This window comes from Caretta caretta, chromosome 14 (genome assembly GCF_965140235.1).
Source record: "Caretta caretta isolate rCarCar2 chromosome 14, rCarCar1.hap1, whole genome shotgun sequence".
Lineage (NCBI taxonomy): Eukaryota > Metazoa > Chordata > Testudines > Cheloniidae > Caretta > Caretta caretta.
The window spans coordinates 32,138,129-32,153,921 of NC_134219.1; the positions used below are offsets into that span (position 1 = coordinate 32,138,129).

Below are 15,793 nucleotides of genomic sequence, written 5' to 3' on the forward strand. Positions count from 1 at the left end.
TACTTCAGGCACAAACCAGAACTGTCCCTTTAGGAAGGATTGCTGAGCTTCACTTCACTTCAGTTACCCCGTGAACCACAGACCCAGAGAGGCAGAGGAGATGCTCTATTCCCATCTGGTCTCAAACGCAGACACACCGTCCTGCTAATCTATGAAGCAGCAGTTACCATCATGCTCCATCCCCAGAAACTCATGAAAACTCTACCCAAGCAAGAGGCCAAGGAGCACAAAGATGTATTAGCTACAGCAGGGTGGAGAAAGCTGGTGCTGGGTTACAGACGAGCAAAAAGAGACTTCAGAACAAAGAATTTTTGTACCCCTTACACCACTGATGCTGCTGCTGCAGGAGGACGAGATTATTAGTGACAGAAGCACAGTGAAACTCAGATTGAAATCACGGTCCACTGTGTTATCAGTGTACTTATGTGGCCCCTCATACCACAGTAACTGAGCACCCCACAGTATTTAAAGTAATTATCCTCAGACCTCTGTGACACAGGGATGAGCTATAATAAATATTGTACAGATAGGCAACTGTGGCAGACAGTTCAAGTGACATACACAAGCCACACAGAAAGTCTGAGGCAATCAGAGCAAGAAATTAAACCCAGGTCTTTGGAGTTTGCTGTCAGAGCCCTAACCATTGGCCCATCCTCGCTCTCAAAATAGGCATCAGACATCCACGTAGTGAGAGACAGGCCCTACCCAAAACAGCTGTCAATCTAAAAAGACAAAACAGACAGGGAGTGGATTTTTTTCTCCATTTCACAGAGAGGAAAAGAAGGACTAGAAAAATAAAGCTGGGACTTCTAAAGGGTCCCAGACACCGAAGGAAAAAGATTGGATATCTAATTCTCTAGGGCCCCTTTGAAAACCGCAGACTGTGATTTACAAGAGGTCAGACAGGGAGGCTGTGGAAGAGCCTGGAATTGAATCCAGGCCCCTGAGTCACAGAGCAGAGCCTGGAACACAAGAGCCCTCCTCGCTTTTTTCTACTAAAGTGACCTACCCCACACAATACTTCCAGACCATAAATTATGTCATTAACCCTCACTGAGCCCCAGAACCCAGCCCCTCTCACTACCAGGAACCATCACTTCACAGAGAACAACCACAGCCAGGAAGAGACCCCAGGAACAACACCCTCCTTCCAGGAGTTTGGCACATTGGCACAAGAGGGAGCCCTTAGTGAAGGCACTAACAACAGCCAGACCCAGACCCATGACACTGGACCAGGGGTTCTCAATAAATTTTTGGTAGCCTCAGAGTGTGACCACCCACTCTTGCTGGTGGCCGCACTCACAATTTTTCCTAAAATGCTTAATTAACTTTAGGAAAAACAAACAAATATGCACAGGCACATGTCCAAATCATTGTAATTTATTTATATAAGAGGTTTTTTTTGCAGACAATAATAAAAATATACTGTTCTCTATTCTTTACTGGACCAAAACAGAACAGAAACACAAATAAGGTGCTTTTCACGTTCTTGTCTTTTTTGTTGTCGTTTCTTTTGGTTGCTTTTTTAAAAGACTTATTAGCTAGTAAGTCTGCTGCTGTGAAAAATGATAATTGTATGTTAACATCACTTTTCACGGCCTCCCAGCTAACTACTAACTCTGCTGTGAAAAGTGATATTAAAAAACAAATAGAAATATCCCTTTTCACAGCAGATTTACTCAGCCCTGGCAAGCCCAGGGACAAATTAAGTCCTGGATGGGGAAGTGGGTAGGGAGATGCCAGGGGCAGCGGGGTGGGGGGTGAGTCCAGGGGATGGCATCTGAAGCCCCAGGACTTAAGTCTGACCCCAGTGCCTATGGGAAGGTGGGGAACTCACTGGCTGCCTGCTCCTCCAGCGTTTGTGTCTCCAGAGAGGTAACTGGGGCCGGGGGGAGTGGCAGCACTGCTTTGCTTCACCCTCCCAATCACCACCATAAGAACATAAGAAGGGCCAGACTGGGTCAGAGCAAAGGTCCATCCAGCGCAGTATCCTGTCTGCCGACAGCGGCCAGAGCCAGGTGCCCCAGAGGGAATGAACCTACCAGATAATGATCAAGTGATCTCTCTCCTGCCATCCATCTCCACCCTCTGACAAACAGAGGCTAGGGACACCATTCCTTACCCATCCTGGCTAATGGCCATTAATGGACTTAACCTCCATGAATTTATCCAGTTCTCTTCTAAACCCTGTTATAGTCCTAGCCTTCACAACCTCCTCAGGCAAGGAGTTCCACAGGTTGACTGTGCACTGTGTGAAGAAGAACTTCCTTTTATTTGTTTTAAACTTGTTGCCCATTAATTTCATTTGGTGGCTGCTAGTTCTTATATTATGGGAACAAGTAACTAACTTTTCCTTATTCACTTTCTCCACGCCACTCATGATTTTATAGACCTCGATCATATCCCCCCTTAGTGTCCTCTTCCAAGCAGAAAAGTCCTAGCCTCTTTAATCTCTCCTCATATGGGACCCGTTCCAAACCCCTAATCATTTTAGTTGCCCTTTTCTGAACCTTTTCGAATGCCAGTATATCTTTTTTGAGATGAGGAGACCACATCTGTACGCAGTATTCAAGATATGGGCGTACCATGGACTTATATAAGGGCAACAAGATATTCTCCACCTTATTCTCTATCCCTTTTTAATGATTCCTAACATCCTGTGTGCTTTTTTGACTGCCGCTGCACACTGCGTGGACGTCTTCAGAGAACTATCCACAATGACTCCAAGATCTCTTTCCTGATTAGTTGTAGCTAAATTAGCCCTCATCATATTGTATGTATAGTTGGGGTTATTTTTTCCAATGTGCATTACTTTACGTTTATCCACATTAAATTTAATTTCCCGTTTTGTTGCCCAATCACTTAGTTTTGTGAGATCTTTCTGAGGTTCTTCACAGTCTGCTTTGGTCTTAACTATCTTGAGCAGTTCAGTATCATCTGCAAACTTTGCCACCTCACTGTTTACCCCTTTCTCCAGATCATTTATAAATAAGTTGAATAGGATTGGTCCTACAACTGACCCTTGAGGCACACCACCAGTTACCCCTCTCCACTCTGAAAATTTACCGTTTATTCCTACCTTTTGTTCCCTGTCTTTTAACCAGTTCTCAATCCATGAAAGGATCTTCCATCTTAGCCCATGACAACATAATTCACGTAAGAGCCTTTGGTGAGGGACCTTGTCAAAGGCTTTCTGGAAATCTAAGTACACTATGTCCACTGGATCCCCCTTGTCCACATGTTTGTTGACCCATTCAAACAACTCTAATAGATTAGTAAGACATGATTTCCCTTTACAGAAACCATGTTGACTTTTGTGCAACAATTTATGTTCTTCTACATGTCTGACAATTTTATTCTTTACTATTGTTTCAATTAATTTTCCCGGTACTGACATTAGACTTACTGGTCTGTAATTGCCAGGATCACCTCTAGAGCCCTTTTAAAATATTGGCATTACATTAGCTATCTTCCAGTCATTGGGTACAGTAGCTGATTTAAAGGACAGGTTACAAACCATAGTTAATAGTTCCGTAATTTCACATTTGAGTTCTTTCAGAACTCTTGGGTGAATGCCATTTGGTCCCGGTGACTTGTTACAGTTAAGTTTATCAATTAATTCCAAAACCTCCTCTAGTGACACTTCAATCTGTGACAATTCCTCAAATTTGTCACCTTCAAAAGACAGCCCAGGTTTGGGAATCTCCCTAACATCCTCAGCCGTGAAGACTGAAGCAAAGAATTCATTTAGTTTCTCCGCAATGACTTTGTCATCTTTAAGTGTTCCTTTTGTATCTCAATCGTCCAGGGGCCTCACTGGTTGTTTAGCAGGCTTCCTGCTTCTGATGTACTTAAAAAACATTTCGTTATTACCAAGAGGCTATGGCTGCACTAGAAACACTATATATGCAGTTGTAGTGTGTCTAGTGAAGACACACTATGCCGATGGGAAAGCGCTTTCCCAGTGGCATAATTACTCCACCTCCAATAGAGGCAGAAGCTATGTTGGCGTAAGAGCATCTCCCACCGACATAGCACCGGTGTGGATAGCACTTAGGTCAGCGTAACTTGCGTTGCTCAGGGGCTGTCTTTTTCACACACCCTGAGTGATGTAAGTTATATTGACTTAAGCGATAGCGTAGACCTGCTGTAAGTGTATTTGAAAATCTGGCCACTGGGGACTGAGGCAGTCCTAAGGTGAGATGGCAGAGGGCTCAGAGACCCCAGAAGTTGGAATTTGCCTTGGGAAGGGGGAGTAGACAGTGAATTTGTCTCACTTGAAAACCTTGGTTATGGGAAGAGTAGCACCATCATTATGTCCCTGAAACTTCTGTTCTGTGGGAGGGGATGTGAAAGGCACAGTCTTTCACACACAGGAGCTAGGGACTGATCCTCCTGATATCTGGGGGACCAATGAAGAATCCTGCACAGAAACCAGCCCCAGTGCTTTAGAGACAGCTGCAGCTTCTACTTCCCAAGGGGCTATGCATCCTTACCCAGCAAGGTCACAGTCTCATAATTCTCCTGCATGACGTCCCTGTAGAGGGCTCTCTGACCCGGGTCCAGCAGAGCCCATTCCTCCTCAGAGAAATACACAGCCACTTCCTCGAAGGTCACCAGCTCCGCTGCAGTCATTTCCCTTCCCTGTCTCTGGAGGGCATGGGACAACCTGGAGCAAAACGTGGGTGTTATTCTGCAGCCTGTCAGCATGAGGAGGGTGATGGGGAAGGTTTCAGTTCCCCCCAGTCCTTTCCCTGCTGACAGACATTCCAGACTCCGCCATTCTGGGAAAATACTTGAGCCAAGATATTTTAAAAAAAACCCTGACGTTAGATCCCAAATCCCTGTCCAGTTCTCTGGGATTCAAATTGCTGAGCCAGCAAACTGTAGCTTATGAAAGTGATGTGTGCTTATGTTCAAGAGAAAGGTGCTAAAATGTAATTAGAACAGAGGTTTGAGGACCCAAATTTAGGCTTGACAATAATGAGACCTGGTAAATTGTGGGCAAAGTGAAGGGAGACAGCCCAGAAGCTGGTTCTTCATCCAACTTTCAGAAATAAATTCACCTCAGAGAGAGACTGTCCACTGCAAAGATCAACATAGGAACTGCCAGAGGGGGTAGAAGCGAGGTTCATCTAGTAACTGAACATGTTATAAGCATCTGAAAAAGGCCTTTTAGATTAAAGTTGTGCACCCAACAGCGTCACTGTGAGCTCCAGCTGTCATGAAAGAGCAGAATCCAAGGAGCCGCTTTGAAGGATCCCCGTGACACTGTCCCCAGGCCCAGGGGAGCACAGTCCCCCAGCAGCGCGGGGACCAGGCAGAGGCAGGAACTGGCTTTTCCTCTCCCTGCTCCTCCCCTTCTCCCCAGGAAAGTCAATCTGCCCGGGGTGCTGCACGGAATGGGGCTGGGCAGGGCTGAGACCTCCCTCCCCACTGATTGCTCCTGCTGCCCCTGCCATCTGTTCCCCATCTCCCTCCTGCCCCCTCCCCTCCTCTCGGGCTGGGAGACTCGGTCCCTGGTCCGGGGCCTTCGCTCTCCCGGCGTTGGCTCGGCTCCTGCAGGCGCTCAGGGGGGCAGAGACTAGGGGGGGCCAGGGAGGGCAGCAGCTCCGGGACTCGCAGACCCCCGCCCCCCCCGGGAGCAGAGCTGGGGCGAGGAGGGGCCGTTGGTGCAGAGTCACTTTCCTGCCCGGCCCCAACCCTTTCCCCGGGTCTCTCCCCTCACCTGCAGGCTCCGGCTCAGGGGCTGGTTCCAGCCCCCGGAGAAAGTCCCCCCGCTGGGCCCAGAGGGGCGCTGGGGAAGGGCTCTCCCCGCACACACCCCGCTGGGCAGCAACTGATGAGTCCGGTTCCGGGATCGCAATAGATGGAGGCGGCGGCAGCAGCAGCAGCTGCTGACCCAGGAAGTTCAACCCCGAGCCTGCAGGGCAGAGACGGAGCAGCCGCCTCCCTCCCTTAGCTGTCGCCAGAGCCCGGCAGCGACTGCAGCTCACGAGCCCCCTGCCGTAGCGACCGTGCCGACAGAGGAGCGGCTGAGCCGGCTGCCCCACAGGTGCGGGAACTAGAGCCCCTCCGGCAGCCCTGCGCCGCCCTCGCTCCCGTCTGATTCTGCTGCCCGCTCACTGCAGGCCAGGGATCAAAGCGGCGCAAAGGCGTCAAATCCAGGGGGGGATGGATGGGCAGGGTCTGAGAAGGGGTGGAAATTGACTAGCCCTGGGGGGTCAAGCAGCTAGAGGCAGGTTTAGGATAGGGGCTGAAGGGCAAAATTGGGGGAGGAGCCGGGGCAGGGCCAGATTAATCTTTTGTGGGCCCCCCGCCAAACATATTTGTGGGCCCCCATGGAGGCAATAGAGCATGGCAAGGGGAAGTCAGTCCCCGGAGTGAGAGGCTGGCCAGCGGCAATGGCAGAGTTAGCCCTGCTCCGCCCAGTGTGAGGACACTTCACAAACCGGCAGTTGACCCGGCCCTGTGCTGCCAGCGTGCCCCCTGAACCTTGGGGGTGGACCCATGCTGTGCCACACAACCCCAAACGCTCCCCAACTCCCTATGCCCAGAGGCCTCCCCCCCACATAAATGCACAGCGCCCTCCACACCATCACCCCGCCCAGCGCACCCCCACCCTCAGCCCAACCACAACTGCCCAGCAATACACACAGACGCCCCACTTCTTAGCGCTCCAACACTCACACATCTCCTCCATCTCCACTGCCCAGTGTCCTTCCCCACAGCCTCAGCACCACAACTACACAGTGCCCCCCAACAGACCCTCACTGCCAAGCACCCCAAATCACACAAACCTTCCCCACTCCCCAGCACCTCCCACCCCTTCACATCCCAGCATCCCCTTCACGACCCATTACCCCAAGCCCTGCCCCCAGACCCTGCTGAGCCACTGCAGAGCAGGGATCCCCCTCCCAGCACAGTGCTAGGGGGCAGAACAGCTGAAGCTCGGGAGCACAAAGCGGTCCTGTCCCCCAGGGCCCCACCCAGCCCTACCCGCCTGGCATTGGTGCTGCACGTGGCGGATGAGACGTTTCCTTGCATGAGCAGAGTGGGGGGACAGGCACCAACTTCCCCAGGCCATCACTTCTGCAGAGCGGCAGGGAGTGGCAGGCCCCATCCCAGGGAACCCGAAGCGGATGGTCACCAGGCTGGAGTGGCAGTGGCTGAGGGTTCCTCTCCACCCTCGTCTCCGCTGGTGGCTGCCTGCCAATGATGGGGGCAGAGAGGAGCCCTCAGCCAACTGCCAGCTGAGAGGAGCAAGCAGTGGACAGGAGGAAGGGGTCATGGGGTGGGGAGGAGTCAGCGGGCAGGGCCAGGGGGTGGAGGGGAGCCCTGGGCCCGGCAGCCGAGTGGGGCGAACAGTGGCAGGGAGGAGACGGGGGGTGTAGAGGAGCCAGCTGCTCTGGGCGCAGCGCAAGTGAGCGGGCCAGGTCGGGGCCCCTTTTGAGTGTGGACCCAACGCCAAGGCGCCACTGGTGCCATTGTAAATCCAGTACTGCTCAGGGGTGAGGCGCTGCCAGAGGGTGGCAGAGGGCAAAACCCTGGAACAGGGAGCTGCAGAGGGAGTAACAGTTACCTCAATGGGTTAAGCCACCTGCTGTGTTTGCAAAAATAGGGTGGAGGGCAGAGGGGTTTTTTTATTTCTCCTCTCCCAGGACGGTATGTCTCAGCACGGGCTTCGCAGGGCTGGATTCTTAAAGGAACATAAATCCCAGTACCTAGACATAACAGCTCATGCAAGTGTTCTCAAACTTCATTGCACTGCGATCTCCCTTCTGACAATAAAGATGCTACATGACCCCTGGGAGGGGTCGGAGCCCAAGCGCTGCCACCCCAAGTGGGAGAAAAGGGGGCTGCAGCCCAAGCCCCACAGCCCAGGGTGGAGCTCGGGCTTCAGATTCAGATATAACTTACTGATGTGCCATAGAAGACTTGATTCAGTGAAATATTTTACCAACACCCCCAAAAACTCTGTGTCACACATTTTGAGTATTTAAAAGAATCCCTTATCAATTTGTATGTCTACATAAAGTCTCCTAGCAGTTCGCAAATTGGTCTTATCTGCTGCTGTGATTCCCTGAATTGCTTTGCTTCCTTGCAATCCATTTTAAATATGTTTTGTTTTTCAAATGTTATTTTTGTCACTCTTATTACTCTTAGCACTTCATCATTTATCTTTGTTATAATTGTGCAGATGCAGGTCATTGTGCTATTTAACTTATCTTTTAATAGCAAATACTCATTGAAAATATTTATAAGTAAATAATTGCTAGTAGTTTTAGCAATGACATCTTTGTTTCTAGTATAGCACTTGCTATGTTTTTTACTGTGGTTTTTCATTTGGAATTTTTAACTCTAAGTTTTTCCTCTTATTTGTATAGCACAAGTTTATTCCGTTGGATCGTGTAACTTCCAGTCAGACTGATTACCTGGCCTGGTGTCAAAACTTTCTTTTCATTTAATCCACCAGTGAGGATTGCCAGCTGTTATTTTGCCTCTCAGTCCAACCCTTAGAGCTTTTTCACATGTCATTACTTAAGTGTAGAACTTGATTCTCAAATAGTCAATAAGAGCAGCATATGATCTCATATTAAATCCTTCTGAAAGGCAAAAACCTACTGTAATTTTTGCTGAAATAAGAATGGCCATATTGGGACAGACAATGGTCCATCTAGCCCAGTATCCTGTCTTCCGACAATGGCCAATATCAGATGCTTCAGAGAGAATGAACACAAAAGGCAATCATGGAGTGATCTATCCCCTGTCATCCACTCCCAGTATCTGGCAGTCAGAGGTTTAGGGACATCAGGAGCATGGGGTTTCATCCCTGATTATATTGGCTAATAGCCATTGATGGACCTATCCTGAGAAATGTATCTAGTTCTTTTTTGAACCCAGTTATAGTTTTGGCCTTCACAACATAATGAACACACCTCTACAACCCCAAGATACCTTGACAACCACAAGCGTTCAAAATCATGAGTTATACATAAGGCTACATTTTAGTCACAGGTATTTTTAGTAAAAGTCATGGACAGGTCACAGGCAGTAAACAAAAATTCACGGCCCGTGGCCTGTCCATGACTTGTACTTTATACCCTCACTAAATCGGGGGAGTGGGGGGACAGCCCGGGGGTGCTCTGGGGGGAATAGCCTGGGGGGCACCATGGGTGCTCTGGGGGGAGTAGCCCGGGACACCCGCTGGTACTGTGGGAGGGGCGGGTGGGCGGCCTGGAACCCCTGCTAGTGCAGGGAGGGGGGCTGACAGGCTCCCTACTTGGCTCCATGAGGCTCCCTGGAAGCACTGACATGTCCCTCCCTCAGCTCCTAGGTGGAGGTGTGGCCAGGAAGCTCTGCACGCTACCTCTGCCCCGAGCACCATCTCCGCAGCTCCCATTGGCCGGGAACTATGGCCAATGGGAGCTGCGGGGTCAGTGCCTGCGGGCAGAGCCGTGCACAGAGCCATCTGACTGCGCCTCTGCCTAGGAACTGAGGGAGGCATATGACGCTTCCATGAAGCCCCCTGAGGTAAGTGCCACCCAGAGCCCTCACCCCCTCCTGTGCTAAGTTTCCTCTAAGCTGCGCAGCCGCACAGCTGGCTATCAAGGGCTGTGGAGGTGGGGAGAAGCACCTCTCCCGCAGCTGAGCCCACCCACACTCCACCAGAGCTGCTGCAGCTGTGGAAAGGTGCCTCTTCCCTGGCCCAACCCCGAGCTGCTGTGGAGAGAGAGGGCTGCAGGGAGTACTCTCTCCCTGCCGCAGTCCTGGGGTAGCCTGCACCCCAAACCCTTCATCCCCGGTGCCACCCCAGAACCCACACCCCCAGCCGGAGCCCTCACACCCCAACCCTCTACCCCAGCCTTGAGCCCTCTCCTGCACCCCTCATCCCTCATCCCTGGCCCCACCCCAGAGCCTGCACCTCCAGCTGGAGCCCTCACCCCCACACACCCCAACCCTCTGCCCCAGCCCTGAGCCCCTTTCACACTCCAAACCTCTCAGCCCCACCCCTGTCACACATCACTTCCATATTGATGCACATAACAAAATTCATTCTGCACATGGATGTAAAAAATTAAAGGGAACACTGCTCCCGTGCCCCTACCCCCAGTCCTTAGCCCCCTGCCACGCCCAAACTCCTGCTCCTGCTGGGGTAGGGGGGTGCAAAATAGCACGTACTTGTACTCACCATACTTAATAATGGACATTGAGTGAACTTGTGCAATTTGAGCATGGCTAACTACATCATTGAACATGGGCCTAAACCACTAACATCTTCTCTCTCATGCTAAATGCTATTAGCAAAACAGGCCATAGCAAATCAAGTGATATATAGTGTACAACTCTGATACAATAATATTAAACCAAGTGTGTGTGTGTATATAAACATTAAGTTGTTGCATTAAATAGAAAAAGAAAGGATTACTAAACATCTGCAGTAACTATAAGAAAAAGTGAAACCCACTTATACTGTCAGCTAGTGTACTCCCTACAAATTTCAGATCCTTCATCTACTGAGAAACTGGAAAATCCACAATGGGACTCTGGAAAACAAAAACTGTGAAACACAAGAGACAAATACATAGGCACAACTGTGGGCCACTCATCCTAAAGGTATTCAATACCAAATTTTCCTGATTATTTATTAATGATGTGTAATTATGATGTGTTTCTAATTAGATGTGTTATTAGTTTGCAGAAATCAATTTACAGCATAAAGACATCGGTACTTTAGAAACCACACAAAAGGCTCTATCTACTTATAGAAGAAAAATAGCAATGCTTTTAATAAAAGAGTCAGGTAATAACTTTGTTACATATACCTAGTGTGCCAATCATATATGGGGAAGATAACAGGAAGAGTGGAATAATGTCACAACACAAGCAATTATCTTCATACACCTGCAGTGGGGTATATCAAGTTTGGTTCTATAATGGTGACTCTGTATGAATAATTTCTTTAAGTAGTGAAAAATGTGGAAAGGGTGAACGGTTGATATTGATAGAGCAATGAAATCTAATTAGATATCGTTATATCCACCAGTAGTAAACAAAAAGTTTGAGAAACATACACTGGGGTACCAAACATAATTTAAAATATGACCGCCAAAAGACATAAATATTTGCAAACCAGTAACTTAATTGATATAAATGACATTAATGACTAAATCAATATATCTGTTTAGAGTTTTGGTCATAATGTAATCATCATTTGAGTAAATTATATTGATTTTTCAGAGAGCATAGAGGAGTACTGCATGTACTGCAACCTTGTCACTTGTGAAAAAGAAAATGAAGATTGCATGATAATAAGAAACACAAAATTGTATTAGAAATATATACCATGTGTTGGAGCAGACAAGTAAGCAGAATATGATGGTTTATAGTACAAGAACAAAAGTCATGACCCAAGATCTAGCCAGTTGCATATAGACTCTATGGAATAATCTGTCCAAGGATTAGGATTCTTGTAATAATTCCACTTTAATAAATATTTCCACTGCTGCTGCTAGTCATATCTTGACTAATGATTATATGTTCAAGGAATATTATTTTATAAATTTTATGAGTTAATTGAAATTATATTTAGCATTATTAGTTCTGTGATTTTCATTTTTTCATCTATTACTTATCAAAGGTCTAGTGTGACTCTTGTAAGAGATGGGCACATGTGCCTTCCTTTCCAGAGGGAACCAATGAGGAAAGCCTATCCGATTAGAAGAAATGGTACAGCTGCACAAAGTGTATATAATTCATAACACCTTTTTCCACCAGAACCTGAGCTCGGCCCACAAGCACCCTTAATCCATTATTCTGGCCCAAACAGAAACAACAAAAACAATGGCTAATCAAAGACCTTCCCTTGGTGTTCTTAGCATTGCCAGAACAAACCCACCTAGCCTACCATCATGTGGATACAAAGCCAAGGAAAAAGGTCCCTGAGAATCTACAACCGCTGTGGTGGAAGTTGTGGGAAATTGTCTGCCAAACACTACTGGCTGTGTTGAACCCCAGGGTCGTTGGGGAATCCCCTAGTGCAGACTTTCTTTAATTGGGGGTCCCAACCAAAAATGGGTTGCAAGGCTAGTGTAGGGGGGTTGCAAGTAGGGTTACCATACATCTGGGTTTATCTCTTTTTGGTCCTTCGATCTCCCTCCAGGCAGATTTTGGCAATATGAAAAAATGTCTGTCGTTTTTCCTTGCCTTCAAAGCTGGCAGCAGGAGAGCAGCAGCCATTGGCCGGGAACCCATCTTGTAAGGCTGCATCACTGCCAGTAGTAGTGCAGAAGGAAGGATGGCATAGTATGCTATTGCCACCCTTCCTTCTGTGCTGCTGCTGGCAGCGACTCTGCCTTCCAAGCTGGATGGCCAGAGAACGGAAGCCGCGGGACAGGCACCCAGCTTGGAAGTAAGCAATGCTGCCAGCAGCAGCCCAGCAGGCAGCGTGACATGGTATGGTATTGTCACCCTTCCTTTGGCGCAGCTGCTGGCAGCAATGCTGCCTTCTCAGGTGGGTGGCTGCATGGGAGTGCTGGAAGTGGCCCAGTGAAGCCAAATATAGTTCAGCTGTGTTGCTGACTGACAGTCGGCCAGCGTGTTGCGGCTGGATTCCCCGCTGACCCAGTGGTGGACCACTCCACCACTGTTAGGGTCCTGGGCTGGGACCTGGTGGAGTTGGGCCTGTGTTTTTTGGTGGTCCACCAGAGCCAGGACCCCTGACTGCTGCTCTGCCCTGCCCTGCCCTGCCTGAGGGTCTGGGCTTATAGACTTTGCTGCTCTGTCCTGACCACAGGCCAGAACCGCATGTTTGGTGCCCCACCCTGCCTGAAGATCTCGGCTTATAGACTTTGCTGCTCTGTCCTGACCTAAATGCCCTCTAAACTGCATGGCCACCACCTATCAGTCTATCAAGTGCTGTGCACTTCAGATGCCCTTCCCCCCACTGCCATGCTGCTCCTGCCCTCTACCTTGGGTTGGAGCCCCTGGCCAGATGCTCCTGGGAGCCTCCTGCTTGCTGTGCATTGTGTGTGTGTGGGGCGGGGGGGAGGGGAGAAAGCTGATGTCAAGGTGTCCCCCTCCTGCCATCCCCCACCCATATACCCCATCTCCACACAGCGAGGGTGGGGGGACACGACAGGGCTCAGGAGTGGGAGAGAGGGAGGGAGATTGCGGGGGGGGGGGGCTGCTGCTGTATCTGAACAAGCAGGGCAGCACACTTAAAGGGGCAGTGTGTGTGTGTCTTTCTCTCTTACACACACACACTGTTTGTCTCTCTCTTTCACACACATAAACACACCACTCTCTGTGTGTGTCTCTCTCTTGCTCTCTCTCACACACACACACCATTGTATGTGTCTCTCTCATACACACACTGTGTGTGTGTCTCTCACACTCATCTCCCAACACACACTTGTATTGTTGTTATTGTTACTTCCTAATAATTCCTGCAATGCACATCTATTCTCTGTAATTTCATTCTTTCAAAGTGCTATTATTTTAGTTTCTGGGTCAGTCTATGCATTTCATAATTTTTATTTCTCTCTTACGCTTAAATTTAATTCTTTGACTAGTGAGTTCTAAAATACCTAACCTGTCCTGGCTGGAATAATTATCCCAATGGTAACTTTTTAAAAATATATTTTATATCTAGGTTTTTTGTTTCTACTGGTGGAGCACATCCACACATACCTTAGAGCACATAACAAAATTCATTCTGCACATGGATAGAAAAAAATAGAGGGAACATTGATCCTGACTAGAGGCCAGAGCCTCCTGACTGTTTGGTGCCCCACCCTGCCTGAGGGACTGGGCTCTGAGGTTACTGACTGTTCTACCCTGCCAAGTGGCAGAGGCCCCAGTGCTAATTCCCCACTGAACTGTGTCCCTCCAGAGGCCTTGTAGGGAGGGGGCATCTTCCTGTGCAGTGAGAGAGAGAGAGAGAGAGTGTATGTGTGCGCAGATAGATCTAACAAAGAGTCATCAATGAGTGAGGGTGTTTCCAATGGAATCCTGCAGGGATTGGTTCTTGGCCCAATGCTAGTCAATATTTTTCAATATTCAGTGACTTGGAAGAAAGTATAAAATAATTACCGACAAAGTTTGCAGATGACAGTGGGGTGGTAAATAATGATGAGAACAGATCACAGATGTGACATGATCTGATTCGCTTGTCAAACTAGGCACAATCAAAACACATCTTATAATGCAACCAAATGCATGGACACATACCTCTGTGTAATACTCATGAGAAATCAATTTGGCTTATAAATGCTTCATAGCATGTAAATTATGCACTTCTCAAGCTTGAACAGTTGATTGCTGTCATGCTGCTTTGTAAGTAAGTAGAACCATCCTTATGCATTACCAAATTAGTAAGCAGAGAGAATAAAGAATAGCAACTGCCTTCCCAGCACATTATACTACAGCTCCTTGCTACCTGGACACCGGGGCCAGTTTTGACACAATAAACAGTTTTGGAATAAAACTTGCATCAGGTTCCACTGTCGTGTCCAGTAACATCCTGTGCTAAGTGCTTAGGGGAGGAAGCATCACACTTCCTTTTTTCTAAACCTCTGTCTGGAAGTTAAATGGTTCTGATAGAGAGATCTTTAGCCAATAGGGCCTAGGTCCTCAAAGGTATTGAGGCACCCAACTCCCACTGACATAAAGTGGAATAAGGCACTTAGGGTATGTCTACACTACGAAATTAGGTCGAATGTATAGAAGTCAGTTTTTTAGAAATCGTTTTTATATAGTCGATTGTGTGTGTCCCCACACAAAATGCTCTAAGTGCATTAACTCGGCGGAGTGCTTCCACAGTACCGAGGCTAGCGTCGACTTCTGGAGTGTTGCACTGTGGGTAGCTATCTCACAGTTCCCGCAGTCTCCGCCGCCCATTGGAATTCTGGGTTGAGATCCCAACATCTGATGGGGCAAAAAACATTGTCGCTGGTGGTTCTGGGTACATGTCATCAAGCCCTCCCTCCCTCCCTCTGTGAAAGCAACAGCAAACAATCGTTTCACACCTTTTTTCCTGAGTTACCTGTGCAGATGCCATACCACGGCAAGCATGGAGCCCGCTCAGCTCACTGTCACCATATGTCTCCTGGGTGCTGGCAGACACGGTACTGCATTGCTACACAGCAGCAGCAACCCATTGCCTTGTGGCAGCAGATGGTGCAATAGGCCTGAAAACCATCCTCATCATGTCCGAGGTGCTCCTGGCCACCTCGGTAAGGTTGGTCAGGAGCGCCTGGGCAGATATGGGCGCAGGGACTAAATTAGGAGTGACTCAACCAAGTCATTCTCTTTAGTCCTGCAGGCAGTCCTATTGTACCATGTTATGGTGAGCAGGCAGGAGATGAAGATGGCTAGCAGTCCTATTGCACCATCTTCTGCCCAGCAGCCAGGAGATGTGGATGGCTTGCAGTCCTACTGCACTGTCTGCTGCCAGCCAAAGATGTAAAAGATAGATGGAGTGGATCAAAACAAGAAATAGACCAGATTTGTTATGTATTCATTTGCTCCTCCCTTCCTCCGTGAAATCAACAGCCGACAATCGTTTTGGTGAGGTCTGTCAGGGGGACCTTGAAAACTTTAATGGAGATTCAGTCCTGCGTGAAATACCAGAGGGAGGGATAGTTTAGTGGGTTGAGCATTGGCCTGCTAAACCCAGGGTTTTGAGTTCAATCCTTGAGGGGGCCATTCTGTGTGACAGTTGTTTTTGTTTTTCCTTGATGTAAAGCCACCCCCTTTGTTGATTTTAATTCCCTGTAAGCCAACCCTGTAA

The 15,793-nt window shown here is 48.5% G+C and overlaps 1 long non-coding RNA gene and 1 pseudogene across 2 annotated transcripts; one reads left to right on the top strand and one right to left on the bottom strand.

Moving 5' to 3' along the window:
* LOC125629149 (uncharacterized) overlaps positions 1–5,865 on the bottom strand; it is a 26,117-nt pseudogene extending 20,252 nt beyond the window's left edge.
* LOC125629184 (uncharacterized) lies at positions 5,819–11,519 on the top strand. Of its 2 annotated transcripts, XR_007354360.2 has the most exons (4): positions 5,819–6,055; positions 10,506–10,617; positions 10,696–10,804; positions 11,242–11,519. It is a non-coding gene; the product is annotated as an uncharacterized LOC125629184 (long non-coding RNA). The 2 variants fall into 2 exon arrangements; XR_007354359.2 differs by having other exon boundaries at positions 10,696–11,519.
* The last annotated feature ends 4,274 nt before the right edge of the window (positions 11,520–15,793 follow it).